Source organism: Oncorhynchus kisutch, linkage group LG27, assembly GCF_002021735.2.
Source record: "Oncorhynchus kisutch isolate 150728-3 linkage group LG27, Okis_V2, whole genome shotgun sequence".
NCBI lineage: Eukaryota > Metazoa > Chordata > Actinopteri > Salmoniformes > Salmonidae > Oncorhynchus > Oncorhynchus kisutch.
In genome coordinates this window covers 32052668-32066426 of record NC_034200.2, presented here as the reverse complement: position 1 = coordinate 32066426, position 13759 = coordinate 32052668, and the positions used below count along the sequence as shown (strand labels likewise).

Genomic DNA, 13759 nt, shown 5'->3' with positions numbered 1-13759 from the left:
GGCCTCCGACCGCAAGGCACTTCAGAAGGTAGTGTGTACGGCCCAGTACAACACTGGGGCAAAGCTGCCTGCCATCCAGGACCTCTTTTTTTTTTTTGACCTTTATTTAACCAGGCAAGTCAGTTAAGAACAAATTCTTATTTTCAATGACGGCCTAGGAACAGTGGGTTAACTGCCTGTTCAGGGGCAGAACGACAGATTTGTACCTTGTCAGCTCGGGGGTTTGAACTAGTCCAACGCTCTAACCACTAGGCTACCCTGCCGCCACTAGGCTACCCTACACCAGGCGGTGTCAGAGGAAGGCCCTGAAAATTGTTGAAGACCCCAGCCATAGACTTCTCTCTACTACTGCATGGCAAGCGGTACAGGAGTGCCAAGTCTAGGACAAAAAGGCATCTCAACAGTTTTTACCCCCAAGCCATAAGACTCCTGAACAGGTAACCGAATGGTTACCCGGACTATTTGCATTGTGTGCCCCCCACCCCCTCTTTTTCGCTGCTGCTACTCTCCGTTTATCTTATATGCATAGTCACTTTAACTATACATTCATGTACATACTACCTCAATTAGCCCGACCAACCAGTGCTCCCGCACATTGGCTAACCTGGCTATCTGCATTGTGTCCCACCCGCCAACCCCTTTTTACGCTTCTGCTACTCTCTGTTCATCATCATCATCATTATTATATATATATATATACTGTTTTAATGTTACTTAATCTCAAACCGCTTCTTAGTTCTTGAGAAACTCCACGTTTTGGCATCACAAACAGCAGTTTGTTATCAGGGAGTTAGTTATGATTAACCATGATGCTCCAGTCAGAATGGCTTCATGAAAACACACACCTCTTCCTACTTCTGTTGAAAATATGCTGTTTTTACACATATATACATAGTCACTTTAACGATACCTACATGTACATACTACCTCAATAAGCCTGACTAACAGGTGTCTGTATATATATATATCTGTAAATAACTGTATATAACCTAACACACACACACACCTTTTTTTACCGTACCATTGGTTAGAGCCTGTAAGTAAGCATTTCACCGTAAGGTCTACTACACCGGTTGTATTCGGCGCACGTGACAAATAAACTTTGATTTGATTCAAAGTGGCCTTCCTGCCCCAGACAGAGGCAAACATTGAAGCATTAACTGCAAGCTACACAAACATATTTTTGGCCCGACATATTCTGTCACTTAAAATGGGTTACATCTGCAGTTACATGGAAGAGGGAAAACAGCCGTGGACATGGTGGAAAAACGTGAGGCCTTCACTAGGAAGCTTGAGTTGTTCGATTTGGACTTTATCTGGAAAGCTACTTGCACTTCAGCACATCCGGGATGTGCTCAGGAGTGCTGAGTCCTTGTGTGCGTTGTGGGTGGCTCAGAGGAATACAGCACAATAAAGAAACTGGCATTTTGTGTGTTTATTTTATTTTACCTTTATTTAACCAGGTAGGCAAGTTGAGAACAAGTTCTCATTTACAATTGCGACCTGGCAATGTTAACAATGTTTGGATCCACTTACACCAGCAAAGACTCATTTTCCTATATGAACCCAACAGGAACCGGCTTTCACATAAGTCAATCGAGGACTGCCTGCTCATCAAAATCACACCCATCTCACACGACAACTTCTTCCATTGAGTAAGTCACTTAGTGGCCTATATTTAGTAAATACTAACATTATTGTGACTGGTTATCCAGGGATATTTAGGTCTTAAGCTGACAGTAGTTTCTGTTTGTTCTGTCGTTAATTAGCAGGCTATCCCGATCAACACATCGCTTTTTTCTTTTAATTATTGTTTTATGTAGGATGCTACATTTTTGTTGAGTTGCAATTGTAAATAGGCCTAAAAAAAATGTTTTTTAAATTTATTGTGAAAGATGCTGTTGAGCCTCAACTTAACTGGCTGAGGTAGGCTATTTTATATAGACCTAGGCTCGGAAGAAATAGACTCCAATTAAACCCCCTTGTTTAGTAAAGTCAAATTAAAATGAAGATTATTGAAATTAATTACTCGACTGGTATAGGTTTTTTCCCCCATCTGTTGCTATATTAACTATAACTTAGCTATATTTTCAGTACAAGACACTGTTCACCTATTGATTGCGCTGCGGTTGAAGCATTACGTTTCAGCACCACAAAATGGTCACACAGACACACATTTGAAGTCAGAAGTTTACACACTTAGGTTGGAGTCATTAAAACTCATTTTTCAACCACTCCAAAAATGTATTGTTAACAAACTACAGTTTTGGCAAATCGGTTAGGACATCTACTTTGTGCACAAGTCATTTTCCCAAAATTGTTTACAGACAGATTGAATTATAAGTGAAACACTGTATCAATTCCAGTGGGTAAGAAGTTTACATGCACTAAGTTGACTGTGCCTTTAAACAGCTTGGAAAATTCCAAGTAAATGATATCAAGGCCTTTAAAAGCTTCCGATAGGCTAATTGACATAATTTGAGTCAATTGGAGGTGTACCTGTGGATGCATTTCAAGGCCTACCTTCAAACTCAGTGCCTCTTTGCTTGATATCATGGGAAAAATCAAAAGAAATCAGCCAAGACCTCAGAAAAGAATTATAGACCTCCACAAGTCTGGTTCATCCTTGGGAGCAATTTCCAAACGCCTGAAGGTACCACATTCGTCTGTACAAACAATAGTACGCAAGTATAAACACCATGGGACCCAACAGCCGTCATACCGCTCAGGAAGGAGACGCGTTCTGTCTTCTAGAGATGAACGTACTTTGGTGCAAAAAGTACAAATCAATCCTAGAACAGCAAAGGACCTTGAAGATGCTGGAGGAAACAGGTACAAAAGTATCTATATCCACAGTAAAACCAGTCCTATATCGACATAACCTGAAAGGCCGCTCAGCAAAAAAGAAGCCACTGCTCCAAAACCACCATAAAAAAGCCAGACTACGGTTTGCAACTGCACATGGGGACAAAGATCGTACTTTTTGGAGAAATGTCCTCTGGTCTGATGAAACAAAAATGAAACTGTTTGGCCATAATGACCATTGTTATGTTTGGAGAAAAACGGGGGAGGCTTGAGAACACCATTCCAACCGTGAAGCACAGGGGTGGCAGCATCATGTTGTGGGGGTGCTTTGCTGCAGGAGGGACTGGTGCACTTCACAAAATAGATGGCATCATGAGGTAGGAAAATTATGTGGATATATTGAAGCAACATCTCAAGACACCTGTCAGGAAGTTAAAGCTTGGTCGTAAGTGGGTCTTCCAAATGGACAATGACCCCAACCATACTGCCGAAGTTCTGGAAAAATGGCTTAAGGACAGCAAAGTCAAGGTATTGGAGTGGCCATCACAAAGCACTGACCTCAATCCAATAGAAAATTTGTGGGAAGAACTGAATATGCGTGTGTGAGCAAGGAGGCCGACAAACTTAACTCAGTTACACCAGCTCTGTCAGGAGGAATGGGCCAAAATTCACCCAACTTATTGTGGGAAGCTTGTGGAAATTTAAAGGAAATGCTACCAAAAACCAATTGAGTGCATGTAAACTTCTGACCCACTGGGAATGTGATGAAAAAAATTAAAGCTGAAATAAATCTCTCTCCACTATTATGACATTTCACATAGTCTGTTTAACAAGAAATTTGTGGAGTGGTTGAAAAAAAAAAAAAGAGTTTATGACTTCAACCTAAGTGTACGTAAAATGTCCGACTTCAACTGTATATATTTATTTATCTTCATAATTAATTTGGGGGGGCCAAATAATATTGCAGGCAGGCCAGATTTGGCCCAGAAGCCAGTTGGTGAACCCTGGCCTAATGAATAGATAAATCAAACAAAAATCTAACTTAATAGATCAGATGCATGTACGCATAAATACTTGCCACAATTAGCTAGCTACCCACCTCATTCCTTTCTGTTAGCATGTCCCCACCATCATGCTTTTGGGATACGTCTTTTCAGATACCATATTCTTAAGTTGTGGACACTACATCACCACAATCCCTTGCTTGCTGTTGGTCTCTCTCATTTTTGTAAGTCACCTTGATTTTTGCGCCTGTGTGTTTTATCAGTTTCTTTATGGAAATATTTGGCAGTAGTTAAAGCAATACGGATCTTGATCCAGAAGGGGTTTGAATGTCTGTAGTCTGAGTAGCAGTATTTTTAGCTAACATTCCACTCCTTGGCACACCATCTCATTGCCAGAGACAATGAGTTGCTCATTGGTTGTTGAAAATAACATTTTCCATGACTATATGTGGAGCCTCATAATTTGAATAACAAAATAAAAAACATTTAGCTGTTTGCTAGGCTAGTTGTATTCTGATGCTTAAAATCTAAGCAAATAGGTTTTGTGGTTGGAATTGCAGTATGTATTTAGTTTGAAAATCTAGATGTGAGCTAGCAACTTTTGACAGACTGGTTTCATCTGGACAATCAAAATGGTTGCTTAGCAATCGGATACCAAGGTGTTCTGTGGAGAGAAAAAAAAAGTGACAGAGTCCCAGTACTTGGATAAATCATTGTGATTGGAGGATATCTGTGAGGGTTATCAAATCAGGATCAACTCCTCTCTTCACCTTCAGCTCATTAATGATTTTCTTCTAACTTTTTACCTGGGCTTTTGATCATGGCAAACTCCAGTCCCTGCCGGTGACAAACATACCCATTTCATGATGCTGCCACCACAATACTTTAAAATACATCTGGAATCAAGAACATTAAACTTACTTCACATTAATGGCCAGTATGACAAAGAGAAAAAGAAGGAAGCCTGTGCTAAAAGAATCCCCTCCAAATCAGCTCTTCTGTTTGCAATAAGGCCGTTAATTTCTTTGGTGTCTTGCAAGATTACTTAACTTTTTGGCCTAAATTAAACTACAGGTTTGGGTCAAATCCAATACAAAGTTTAAAAAAAAAACTATTTTCAAGTATTGTGGGGGCAGCATTCTCTTATGGGCGAGGCTAGTGTAGAAATAAGATTAGAATAACTCTTCACAGCAACCACTATAACAGAGACGGAGCAGCATAAAATGTAAAGAGCAACAGATATTCTCCAGGGGTTAAAAGAAAAGGCATACTGTATCCTGATTCTATAGGTATGACTAGAAGATTCTATAGGAGAGGACTATTCATAGCAGCACCTAATCATAAAAATAAAAAAACTAATAACTCAACTGTCTCTCGGTCTTGCTCATAGCATATGTTCAATAAACGCTGTAAACTGACTCAGACACCGCTTTGGGTTGTTTCTCACAGAAACAGTCAAGTCAAAACAGAACATTCCAGCCAGTGTGCACATCAGCGTTCTCTAATCAAGGTTACTCAACACAAACACTTTTGACAGAGAGTCATGCGGAGACCACGGTCTCTTTTACAGATGAGCCCTGTAATAAAAATATACACAATACAAAAAGCAAAACAAATTAAAAAAACAAAATCAGAAAAAGAAACATTTTCAGAAAAAAAGGTACTTAATTAATCAGCCGTCTGAATTGCCCTAGAGGCACCAAGGTCCACAAATCTAAAAGCTGATCTACCTAAGGAATTTCCAGTTAGCCATCCCTGAGACAGGGTATGGTAACTCGCATATACAGTACCAGTCACACGTTTGGACACACCTACTCATTCAAGGGGTTTGATTTATTTTTATTATTTTCTACATAACTAACACAGAGAATCATGTAGGAACCAAAATATATTTTAGATTCTTTAAAGTAGCCTCCCTGCCTTGATGACAGCTTTGCGCACTCTTAGCATTCTCTCAACCAGCTTCATGAGGTAGTCACCTGGAATGCATTTCAATTAACAGGTGTGCCTTGTTCATTTGTAGAATTTCTTTCCTTCTTCATGCGTTTGAGCCAATCAGTTGTGTTGTGACAAGGTAGGGGTGGTATACAGAAGAGCCCTATTTTTATTTACCTTTATTTAACTAGGCAAGTCAGTTCTGACATTCAATGACGGCCTAGGAACAGTGGGTTAACTGCCTTGTTCAGGGGCAGAACAGATTGTCAGCTTGGGGATTTCAACTTTGTTACTAGCCCAACGCTATAACCACTAGGCTACCCTGCCACCCCCTATTTGGTACAAGACCAAGTCCATATTATGGCAAGAACAGCTCAAATAAACAAAAAACGGCAGTCCATCATTACTTTAAGACATGAAGGTCAGTCAATGCGGAACATTTCAAGAACTTTGAACGTTTCTTCAAGTGCAGTCGCAAAAACCATCAAGCGCTATGATGACACTGGCTCTCATGAGGACCGCAGAGGATAAGTTCATTATAGTTAACTCCACCTCAGATTGCAGCCCAAATAAATTCTTCAGAGTTCAAGTAACAGACATCTCAACATCAACTGTTCAGAGGAGACTGTGTGAATCAGGCCTTCTTGGTTGAATTGCTGCAAAGAAACCACTACTAAAGGACACCAAATATGTCTGAGACGCAAAGAAAATTCAGGGAGAAGGGGTACAAAAATGGTCAGATTAATACTGCCATTGAGAAAATTCAAAACAAACCGAGACATGATCTTTTTCAAGGTCAGTCTCGCAAAATGAAGCATTCTGGCGCTCTAACTACCCGCTATTCAACTTGCTCTGAACAAATTAATGAAATCATTCACAAACATTGGCAGATTCTAAGATCCGATGACAGTATGGGTAATGTGATTTCGAACCCTCCCTTGGTCGTATTCCTGCAGGACAGTAATCAAGAGGTAAACTCTGATTTACCACCCAAAGATATCCCTGCACAACATCTAGTTGCACCCCTACTGGATGGAAACTACATGTGTAATGGCTGTGCTCAATGCAATGGCACTTATAAATGTAGATCCTTCAAACTCCCCCAAACAGGGAAAAAGATCCCAATCAAAGGTGTTATCACATGCTCCACTAAGGCAGTTATTTATCTTATCATTTGTCCTTGTGGTAAAAATTTGTGGGTAAAACAAAATGCAAATTAAAAGTATGAATCTCGGAGCACCATTAGGTGCAAAAACTTAACTTACCCAGTTGCGGCCCACTTTTTGGAAGCAAACCACTCGATTTCCTCCTTACGTTATATTGGCATTGAACGCGTCACCCTCTCTAGGAGGGGGTAACCTCGACAATTTGGTCAAACGAGAGGCTGTCTGGATCTTTAATTTAAAGACCCCTGCTCCCTTCAGTCTCAACGTAGACTTTGATCTGAAGCCATTCTTGTGATTTTGCTATTCATTGTAAATGTTTGTAGGCTTATGTAGCCAAATTGTATCTGTGATCGTATGCTATCCATGTGTTTTTTTGTATGCAATTTTAATATGACAATTAACCAATAATCAGGCCACACCCGGCCATGATTACAGACACTTGTGTGTCCTTTGACACTATATAAACTAGTCACCCTGCAGCATTTGTCATTATATCCTGATGAAGACAGCTTGTCTGTTGAAACGTTGGATATTCGTTTATTCAATTATTGCATCTGAGCTCCTAGAGTGTGCGGCTCTCCTTTAATTTTTCTTTGTTATAATTGTTTGTGTGTTATTAGTTTAAGCAGACTGTGTTTGTCTATTGTTGTGACTTCGATGAAGATCAGATCAAATGTTATGACCAATTTCTGCATAAATCCAGGTAATTCCAAAGGGTTCACATGCATTTTAAATACAGTGGAAAGAAAAAGGCACACTTAACCAGCATGGTTACCACAGCATTCTGCAACGATACGCCAACCCATCTGGTTTGCGCTTAGTGGGACTATCATTTGTTTTCCAACAGGACAATGACCCAAAACACACCTTCAGGCTATTTGACCAAGGGGAGTGATGGAGTGCTGCATCAGATGACCTGGCCTCCACAATCACCAGACCTAAACCAAATAGCTATGGTTTGGGATGAGTTGAACCGCAGAGTGAAGGAAAAGCAGCCAACAAGTACTCAATATATGTGGGAACTCCTTCAAGACTGTTGGAAAAGCATTCCCCATGCACCTGGTTGAGAGAATGCCAAGAGTGTGCAAAGCTGTAATCAAGGCAAAAGGTGGCAACTTTGAAGAATCTCTAATATAAAATATATTTTGATTTGTTGAACACTTTTTGTTTGGTTACTACATGATTCTATATGTTTTTTCATAGTTTTAATGTCTTAACTATTATTCTACAATGTAAAAACAAAGAAAACCCTTGAATGAGGAGCTGTGTCCAAACTGGTACTGTGTATCAATAACGTTAGGTACAGCAGGAGTTTTCGAAAGACAGCTTTATAAATGTATGCTCGCATCCTCGCATTGACACAAGCAACACTGAACCATGTATGAGAGCACCAGCTGTTCCAGACGACAGTGATCACACTTGCCCCGTAGCCGATGCTAGTAAGACCTCTAAAACAGGTTAATTCTGTGTGGTCATGGGACCACACAGAATATCAGGACACGTACTCAGAGCAAGGTCTGACCATCTGCCAATGGTCTTTATTGACATTGTCTTTATTGACATTTTCAACCTCTACCTGACCCGGTCTGTAATACTAACTTGTTTCAAGTAGACCGCCAATAGTCCCCATGCCCAAGAATGCCAAGGTAACCTGCCTAAATGACTGTTGCCCCATAGCACTCAAATCTGTAGCCATGAAATGCTTTGAAAGGCTGGTCATGGCTCACAACAGTAGCTAAGGCATCGTTGGAGCATGTGTCGATACTGAGGGGATTGAAAGAAAGGCAGCTGCTCTCTGACCAGCTTTCTCAATTAAAATCTTACCTTAACATTAGAAATATTTCACAATACTGACAACTGATCAACAATTACATTTGTATACATTGCTTGTTTGAATTAATTGTACTTGTAGTCAACTTCGTTCTGAAGTTATCGGTGGTCACAGTGAGACAAACCCTGTGATTCTATGTTAAGCAGATATATTGCGTATAAAGTGACATGTAAGGGCAAAAAAAGCATCAAACAACGCACTTAGCTGTTCTACGAATGGTCTGATGCAGGCGTTAGATTATAAGCATTGGATGCAGTCTATCACAGTGCAATCCGTTTTATCACCAAAGCCCCATATACTACCCACCATTGCGACCTGTACGCTCTCGTTGGCTGGCCCTCGCTTCATACTCGTCGCCAAACCCACTGGCTCCATGTCATCTACAAGACCCTGCTAGGTAAAGTCCCCCCTTATCTCAGCTCGCTGGTCACCATAGCATCTCCCACCTGTAGCACACGCTCCAGCAGGTATATCTCTCTAGTCACCCCCAAAACCAATTCTTTCTTTGGCCGCCTCTCCTTCCAGTTCTCTGCTGCCAATGACTGGAACGAACTACAAAAATCTCTGAAACTGGAAACACTTATCTCCCTCACTAGCTTTAAGCACCAACTGTCAGAGCAGCTCACAGATTACTGCACCTGTACATAGCCCACCTATAATTTAGCCCAAACAACTACCTCTTTCCCAACTGTATTTAATTTTTATTTATTTATTTATTTTGCTCCTTTGCACCCCATTATTTTTATTTCTACTTTGCACATTCTTCCATTGCAAAACTACCATTCCAGTATTTTACTTGCTATATTGTATTTACTTTGCCATCATGGCCTTTTTTGCCTTTACCTCCCTTCTCACCTCATTTGCTCACATTGTATATAGACTTGTTTATACTGCATTATTGACTGTATGTTTGTTTTTACTTCATGTGTAACTCTGTGTCGTTTTATCTGTCGAACTGCTTTGCTTTATCTTGGCCAGGTCGCAATTGTAAATGAGAACTTGTTCTCAACTTGCCTACCTGGTTAAATAAAGGTAAATAAATAAATAAAGTGCATTTTAATAACTATGGTTTTGGGAAACAGCTCAGAGAATTACGACGCTCCTACGAAGGTTCTAACGGTTAACTTAGCCTTAAGATGCTTTTGGGAAACCTGGCTCTGAACAAAACAAATACCTATATGTAACCCAATTAAGGAAACTAGGCGTTTGTCGCAAATCACGACTTCACAGGAGAGCTCTTTGAACTTAATTATTTTTAACCAAAATGCGTTTTTTTGGCAGAAATGCCTTCTCTAACATGTGAACTTTCATATGCCTTAATATCAAATTTGTATGCCATCTGTAAATACGAATAAAATTGTTAAGTTACGAGCAGTTGGCTAAGTCCCAGAAAGAGAGAGCAATCTTCCCGCTAGCCATGATTGGCTGAGATAATGAGTGGGCTGGACATGCCAAGAGATGGGTTTGAATTGGTCTATCACATAGCATGCGTCTGTCTATTGGAGCTGGTCAGTATGTCTAGGTAATTGTGTCGAGCGCTGCTTTTTAAAAAAGTATTGTGTAGTAAAACTGCATAAACCTAATGTCAAGTTAAAGTGTACTGTTAGCTAGCTAACGTTAGCTAGCTGGCTCGCTAACTAACATTATGTGTATGCTCTCCACTTTCTGGAAGACCCAGTTTTGCAATCAGTGGAATTCGAGTATAATAGCTGAGGAGAAGACCCCAGCCTGGATTACATCGTAAAACTAAGGCAACCATGGCATCAGACAGGAGACGCAACCATGATGTATACTGGTAAGATTCAGATATTACACGTTTCTAATTTTGACAGAAAGTGGTTTAATTTCAGGTGTACTGTCAGCTAGCTTGGTCAGCTAGCTAACGTTATGTGTATGATCTTATTCTTCATATCTCAGACACATTTGCTTGACTAGTTACAGCCATAGAACCTGGCTGATAAGCTACCTGCAGATTCATGCAGGGTAGTAACATCATAAATTGTGATTATGGTCTATTGTTTAGCTAGCTAGCTCAATGTCTTAAAAGACACCACTCTAATTTTGACAAAGTATTTTCATTTCAAGTTAAAGTGTACTGTTAGCTAGCCAGCTAACGTTAGCTGGCTGGCTCACTAACTCACGTTACGTCATGCATTGTGAGTCATTGTTTACCTAGCTAGCTATCTAGCTACATTTCTTAACAAAAGACTTGTCTTAGTGTGCCAGAGCGCAGAATAACGGATGCATTTTTTAACGCTCAACGCCCGTTGAATATGTCCGGTGTCAGTAAACGTCGGCAACAAAGCATAATTCAATTGTTGCCAACAGCAGTTAGTCACCAACGCTCTGGATAACTTGAAAAAAAGCCTAACCAACTCTGCTAGTTGGTTAGGCTTTTGGTCAGAGTGGGTGTTCTCTAATTATGTGTCTGGAAGTAGCTAGCCGATGTTATCAAGTTAGCTTGGGTGCTTGACTATTTTAATTTTTTTACCTTTATTTAACTAGGCAAGTCAGTTAAGAACAAATTCTTATTTTCAATGACGGCCTAGGAACAGTCAGTTAACTGCCTGTTCAGGGGCAGAATGACAGATTTGTAACTTGTCAGGTCGGGGGTTTGAACTTGCAACCTTCCGGTTACTAGTCCAACGCTCTAACCACTAGGCTACCCTGCCACCCCCGTAGTTGTGCGGTCAGAGCATTCGGAACAACCCTACTTATTGGCCCGTGTCCAGTGTGCTCTCTGAACGTGAAACCACAGAGCGAGTAATGTTCAGTGAGCTGTGCTCTCTCTCTTAGATGTCTGGAAGTAGCTGGCAAGTTAGTGCAGAACAGTTGGATCAACCCTTAAAGAGATTGGTGGGGCCAAGGCTTAAGAGGGTGTGAACAATGCTGAATGGGTGTAGACAAAGAAGGGCTCTCCAACAGTAGTACCAAAACATTGAAAATTAGTTCTCAAAAGGTGAGTTTATAAATTGATCAACGACGAATTACTTTCCCATTGTTTCCTTAAATGTAGTGAATTATATACCATTTTGTAGCTGAGTCTCTACTTTTATCCAATATATAAAAAATAAAAAACTGAAATTCAAATGTTGCTACAAAAAACTGAATCCAGGTGGTGAGTCACATAAGAATGCTGTTCATTGACTACAGCTCAGCACTTGAGTACCATAGACCCCTCCAAGCTCATCCCTAAACTCAGGACCCTGGGACTGAACACCTCCCTCTGCAACTGAACCCTGGACTTCTTTACTAGCCGCCCCAAAGCAGTGAGGGTAGGCAACAACACATTTACCACACTGACCAACTTACACCTTTCATCCATGAGTGCGTGGCTGTGCACAACTCCTACATCAAGTTGGCACACACACTTCTGCTACAACTCAGTCTATTATCTATACTGTTGCCTACAGGGCTCTAAACTGACCCTTTTTACAAGGAGCACATGTGAATGTAGGCATCAATTTAGGAGACAATTATTTGGCGTATTAAAGCTAGAATACTACAGTTTTCTAGGCCACTGGTGCTCCAAAATGTTTTTAAAAATCCAGGTCGCACATCAAAATATGTAGGCGCATATGCGAGTAAAATGGTCACACTGTATGAGAATGACAAATCTATTTGTTCGGGTCGCCCAAAAAGTTACATATTACAGCTTTAGTACAGGGAGTAGCTACTGGGTAATGTCAATGTAAATGGTGACGAGGGAGACTTACAGGGAGAGGATATTCACCCAACCCTAGATAAAGTACCAGATGATTATCGTTACTATCGTTCGTAACTGCCAGTCTAACGTCAGAGCCATATGTAACTCGATAGCTGCCTGGTTTGTTGGCTGGTTCGCCTTGCTAGCGCGCAGGGAAAATAACGGTATTGTTGGTCCCATAATCCCATTTCGCTATACAGATTATACCCGTGTTGCAATATAAACATCAATGCAGATTGTACATTTAGCTAGCTAGTTAGACAAATTACATTTCCCGAGATGTCAAGACAATTTAAAAAAACGTTTGTATCCACCAAAACCCACAACAAAGATAAGACGGTGGATAGCTAACTTCATATAACTAGTTACTGTAGCTAACAGTAACAGGTTAAATTGGCACTCTTGCTAACCTGGAAATTGCCGTGTGGTTTGTGAGGTTTCTATGCCTTAAAGATTTAACGTTAGCTAGCTATCGCAATCGCCACAACCAAGGGTTAGGAACGACGACTGCAAACGATACACCATTGAGTAATTTACAAAAACATAGCTAGCTACCTAGATTAGCTACTTTAGATAGCTGGCTAGCTAGACGACAATGAATGGATTGGAAACAATGCAAGATAGCGGTTGTCTAAAACAAACTGGATAACGTTAACTAGCTAGCAGACGTTACAACGTAGCTAGCCAGACAACATTCACCACAGCGTCGTATAAAAACAGGACGTTCCCAAAACGTAGAGTAGGCTACAAAAAAAAACAGATTCGTTTTAATGTTTATGGTAGTTTACCTTATCGTCCCCTTTTCAGAACTGCCTCTTGTAGAAAAGGCTAGACGTAGCTAGCGCCAGTTTAAAAAACGAAAAGGTCGCAACCGTATCGCTCCTACTTTTCCGACCATCATCATGAGAACTGTTAGCTGAAGATGTTCGAGAATCACCCTCCCATATTACGCGCACCCCTTCTCTCCAAGCTACTCTGGCTCAATGGTAGGTCTGTCACATGGTTATGTTACGTTTGCGATTATCTCCAGTACTTCAATTGAGTTGAATGCTTGAATGCACCTTTTCATTTGCTCAAACCTTCACGTGGCACTCTCCCAGTCAGCTTTTACATTATATTCGGCTTGTTGCGTGTGCAATGTTTGCAGTTTGCCTTTATGTACCCGATGATAGCATCAAAATCCTTTCATTGTCCCCATCGTCCTTTCAACGTTTTAGCTATCTAACTGGATGGTTCACGTGCAACAATAGAGATTTAATGTATTTGTTGCATTGTAGCCTACACAATCTATAGCTTTTGCTTGACATGCACA

General features: G+C 40.6%; 1 protein-coding gene across 3 annotated transcripts in view; it reads right to left on the bottom strand.

Annotated features, from left to right (window-relative positions):
• The window catches only part of LOC109871592 (CMP-N-acetylneuraminate-beta-1,4-galactoside alpha-2,3-sialyltransferase), an 82085-nt gene extending 68635 nt beyond the window's left edge, over positions 1-13450 (bottom strand). For 2 of the 3 annotated variants that reach the window (XM_020462494.2, XM_020462497.2), the window contains exon 1: positions 13236-13450. The gene's annotated coding sequence lies outside the window, so the exon portion shown is untranslated. The remainder of the gene's footprint in view (positions 1-13235) is intronic. The other variant, XM_031806492.1, reaches the window with a different exon arrangement.
• Positions 13451-13759: the final 309 nt, after the last annotated feature.